The sequence below is a fragment of the Aotus nancymaae genome, unplaced genomic scaffold (assembly GCF_030222135.1).
Source record: "Aotus nancymaae isolate 86718 unplaced genomic scaffold, 86718_ANA_hifiasm-v0.15.2.pri h1tg000125l, whole genome shotgun sequence".
NCBI classification, from domain to species: Eukaryota; Metazoa; Chordata; class Mammalia; order Primates; family Aotidae; genus Aotus; species Aotus nancymaae.
Window position 1 is genome coordinate 330,166 of NW_026988540.1, and position 5,395 is coordinate 335,560.

Consider the following 5,395-nt stretch of genomic DNA (forward strand, 5'->3'; position numbering starts at 1 on the left):
CTTGGATAAATACCTAGAAGTAGAACAGCTGGGTCATATGATAACTCTCTGTTTAACCTTTGAGTAACCCCTCAACTATTTTCCAAATTGGATGCACCGTATTACATTTCCACTAGGATCATATTAGGGTTTCAATATTTCCACGTCCTCGTCAATAATTATTGTTTTCTGACTTTTAATTATAGACATCCTAATGAGTGTAAAGTAGCATCTCACTGTGGTTTTGATTTGCATTTCTTTAATGACCAATAATGATGAGCACTTTTTAAGTGACTTTTAGCCATTTGAATATCTTTTTTGGAAAAATTTCTATTCAGATCCTATGCTCATGTTTAAATTGGTTTATTTTTGTTACTTTATTATTGGTTTCGACGTGTTCTGTATATATTCTGAACAGCATTCCCTTATTCAGTATATTATTCAAAAACATGTCTCCCATTCTTTGGAATGCTTTTCACTTTCTTGATGGTATCATTTGCAGTACAAAATTTTAAATTTTGACAAAGTCCAGTTTATCTACTGTTGTCATTTGTGTTTTTCATGTTGTGTCTAAAACTATTGCCTAACCCAACATCACACACACACACACAAAATTATTTCTTTGCTTTCTTCTAAGAGTATTATAATTTTAGCTCTTAAATTAGGGTCTATGATCATTTTTTAGCTAATTTTTGTATGTGATGTGAGGCAGGGGATACCGTTTTATTCTTTTGCATATGGATATCCAGTTGGCCTAGCACCATTTGTTGCAGAGACTTTCTTCCATTAAATTGTCTGGGGTCCTTTGCCAAAAATTAATTAACCATAAATGTAAGAGTTTATTTCTGGACTCTTAATTCTATTTCATTGATCCATATGTCTCTGCATATGCCACCACCACACTGTCTTATTGTTGTGTCCTTATGGTAAATTTTGAAGTGTGAGTCCTCCAACCTTGGTTTTCTTTCTTTTTCTTTCTCTCTTTCTTTCTTTCTTTTTTTTTTTTTTTTGAGATGAACTCTTGCTCTGTCACCCAGGCTGGAGTGCAGTGGCACAATCTTTGCTTACGTCAACATCCACCTCCTGGGTTCATTCAATTCTCCTGTCTCAGCCTCCCAAGTAGCTGGTAATACAGGCACGTGCCACCATGCCCAGCTAATTTTTTGTATTTTTAGTAGAGACAGCGTTTCACTGTGTTAGCCAGGATGGTCTTGATCTTCTTACCTCCTGATCTGCCCACCTAGGCCTCCAAAATTGTTGAGATTACAGGCGTGAGCCACCATGCCTAGCCTGTTTTTCTTTCATAAAATTGTTTTATCTATTTATGGGTCCTATGAACTTTAGGATTAGCTTGCCAATCTCTGAAAAAATAAAAGGCAGCTTGAATCTTGGTAAGGATTTCCTTGAATCTGTAGTTGGAATTGGGGAGTACTGGCATCTTAACAATATTAAGACTTCCAATCTAGGAACATGGGATATATTCCCATTTATTTAAGTCTTCTTTCATTTCTTTCAACAATCTTTATAGTTTTTACTTCTTTGCAGTTTGGCAAATCTGTAATTAAATGTATTTCTATATATTTTATTCTTTCTAATGCCATTGTAAATGATTTTATTTTCATGATTTCATTTCTAGGTTGTTTATTGCTAGTGTATAGAAATACAACTGATTTTTCTATATCAATCACAGATTGTACAAGCTTGCTGAACTTGTTTATCAGCTCTAGTAATTTACATGTGTGTATGTGTGTGCCTTAGGATTTTCTATATAGAATACTATGTCATCTTCAAATACAGATGGCTTTTCTTTTTTCTTTCTAATCTCATGCCATTTTTTTCTTTGATAATTGACTTTATTTGAACCTCCAGAACTATGTTGAATAGAAGTGGCAAGAATGGATGTTCTTGTCTTGTTCCTAATCTTAAAGGGGAAAGTGTGAAGTCATTAAGCATAATGTTAGGAGTGAGTTATTTGCAGATGCCCTTTAACAGGTTGAGGAAGTTCCCTTCTATTCCTAGTTTGTTGAATGTTTTTACTATGAAGGGTTTTTTTTTTATTTTGCCAGATGCCTTTTCTATGTCTATTGACATGATTATATGTTTTTCCTTTATTCTATTAATATGGTATATCATATTGATTTATTCATACAATGAACGAACACTGCATTCCTAAGATAAATCCCACTTGGTTTTGATGTGTAATCCCTTTTCTGTCCTCTTGGATTCAGTTAGCTAGTAGCTAGTATTTTTGTAGGATTTTGCATCTGTATTCACAAGAGATATTGGTCTGCAGTTCTCAAGTGGTATCTTTGTCTGCCTTTGATATCAGGATAATACTGGCCTACATAGAAGGAATCAGGAAATGATCTTTCTGGTTATGTTTTTTGTATGAGATTGTGAATAATTGGTGTTACATCTTCTTTAAATATTTGGCAGAATTTATCAAGGAAGTTTGGTCCAAGCTTTTCTTTTGGAGAAGTTTTCTAATTATTAACTCAATCTTTTCTCATTATAAACCAACTGAGAGTTTCTGTTTCTTCTTGAATCTATTTTGATCATTTCTTTTTTTTTTTTGAGATGGAGTCTTGCCCTGTTGCCCAGTCTGGAGGCCAATGACATGATCTCAGCTCACTGCAACCTCCGCCTCCCGGCTTTAAGTGATTCTCCTGCCTCAGCCTCCCGAGTAGCTGGGATTACAGGGGCGCGCCACCACACCAGGCTAATTTTTTGTATCTTTAGTAGAGAAAGGGTTTCACCATGTTGGCCGGGTTGGTCTCGAACTCCTGACCTCATGATCCATCCACCTTGGCCTCCCAAAGTGCTGGGATTACAAGCGTGAGCCACCGCTGCTGGCCTGATCATTTCTTTATCTAGAAATTTGTCTACTTCATCTAGGTTGTCTAATATCTTGGTATATGATTGCTCATAGTATCCCCTCATCCATTCTTAATTTTAGTGATTTGAGTCTTTGGTTTTTCCTTGGTGAGTCTAGCTAAAGAATTCAGTTTCTGTTGAGGTTTTTAAAGACAAAACTTTTGGTTTCTTTAATTTTCTCTAGCATTTTTCTAATCTCTACTTTATTTATTTCCTTTCTAACATTTAGCATTTTCCTCCTACTTGTTTTAGTTTTAGTTTGCTCATCTGTTTCTAATTCCTTTTTAAAACAATTTCAATTTTTATTATAGATTAAATGGCACATGTGCAGGTTTATTACATGAGTATAATGCTTGACACTGAGGCATGGGGTACAAATAATCCCCTCACCCAGGTGGTTAGCGTAGTACCCAATAGGTGGTTTTTCAGCCCATTTCCTCCTCCTTTTCTCCCATCTAGAAGTCCTCACTTTCTATTATTTTCATCTTTATGTCTATGTATATACAGTGTTTAGCTCCTGCTTATAAGTGAGAACATGCAGTATTTGGTTTTCTGTACTTGCGTTAATTGGTTTAGGATAATGGCCTCCAGCTCCATCTATACTGCTGTGAAGGGCATAATTTTATTTTTATGGCTGTGCAGTATTTTATAGTATATATGCACCACATTTTCTTTATCCATCCACTGTTCGTGGCCACCTAGGTTGATTTCATGTCTTTGCTATTGTGAGTAGTGCAGGAATGAGCATGTGAGTGCATTAGTTTTTTTGAAAGGATGAATTATTTTTCCTTGAGTATATACTACTGGTTATATACTTTGAATATATACTACTGGTTCAGTCACTGTATAAGGCAATTGGGAGATTTCTCAAAGAAGTGAAAAAGAAGCACTTTTTGAGTATATACTACTGAGTATATACTACTGGGTAGTGTATACTCAAAGAAGTGGTTCTTTTTCACTTCTTTGAGAAATCTCCCAATTGCCTTATACAGTGGCTGAACCAGTTTGCATTCCTACCAACAGTGTATAAGCATTCCCTTTTCTCTGAAGCCTTGACAGCATCTGTTATTTTTTGACTTTTTTTTTAAAACGAAGTACATTTATTAGGATCAACATTCTGAATATTCACAAATAGTTATCTTGCACACTTAACCTTAGGCCAGAGAACACAGGGCAACCACACAGGAAAAGGATACCAGGACAGAGTCCACGGCGTTTTGCTTATACCACAAAAGGAGTTTTAAAGCAGTTTAATTCAAGGCTGCAAAAACTACGTCTGTGACATAAACATGACATTCAAAAATAATTCAGCCTTCAAAATGTCTCCAATACCAACAAATCAACAAAGTAGTCAAGATGACAGCCACTGTCAAGGACAGATAACAGTCTCAAAAGCAATCCAACATGACACCGATATAGCAGGGGCAATGCAGAGACCTCCCTAGCAGTTAACACAGATTGACAGATGCTATTTGCAGGCTGCCAGTCTCGCATGCTTTTACTTCACATAAATGTATTACACTGTCCTAGAAGAGCAAATGCACATTAGGTGACAGAAAAATAGGACTCATTATCTCATACTACGAACTGGGGTTACAGAAAACGCAGGGCTAGACAAGGCCACGCTGAGATAGGTTAGTGACGTTTTTGGCAAGCCCCTCACAGGAGCACTGAGATGAGGCCTAAAAATACCGGGGTGAGCTGTCCTTCCTTCCGTGTTTACCACCTGGATTAGGCTTCCTGAGCTCGGTTGGTTTTTCCCTGTGATCCAGTCATGGAAGGTTTCAACTAGGAATTCTAAGGGTGTCCAGGAACTGAAGTCAGCCTCAGGCATTGATTTCCTGTTCATTGGGGTATCCAGGGTAAGCGGGAGCACAGCGATGGCGGCTGACCCGGACGGCATGCCGCTGTTCTTCCCGGCCAGGCTCTGGCAGAGCTGGTGAACGGCACCCTTGGCCATGCCGTACCCGATCATACCAGGAGTCCCATCCAGGGCAGCCTTTGTGCCAGCCAAGGTCAGGAGGCCGCCTTCCTTGAGATGCTTGGTAGTCAGGTGGCTAGAGATGGTGGACGTCCACATGCTCTGCTTCCACATCAGGTCACAGTTCTTAAAGAGAGACTTGGATTTGGCATTGCCCCCGGCCCATCCTCCAGCAACGCAAAGAATCATGTCCACCTTCTCTTCACCCAAGAGCTTTGCAACCTCAGCAGTCACCTGGTCAGCCTGCTTAGTGAAGGAGTCAGTCATTTTAACAACAATACTGTCGCTGGCCTCTTCATTCTCCACCACATCAATGCTGGCACCCCACCAGTTGCGGGTCCGGAACGCCTGCACGCATGGAGAGCCTAGCGCCCCCCTGCCGCCCTACACCAGCACCCGACGCGCCTCGCCCGCAGCCGCCGCCGCCGCCATCCTGCTCCTGCACGCCTGGTTCTCGCAGCTCCATTTTTTGACTTTTTTAATAATCAGAATTCTGACTGGTGTGAGATGTTATCTTGTTGTGGTTTTGATTTGCATTTCTCTGATGAATAGTGATGTTGA

General features: G+C 39.1%; 1 pseudogene; it reads right to left on the reverse strand.

Moving 5' to 3' along the window:
- Nucleotides 1-4,423: 4,423 nt before the first annotated feature.
- On the reverse strand, nt 4,424-5,266 carry LOC135272703 (dihydropteridine reductase-like; annotated as a pseudogene).
- Between the last annotated feature and the right edge of the window lie 129 nt (nt 5,267-5,395).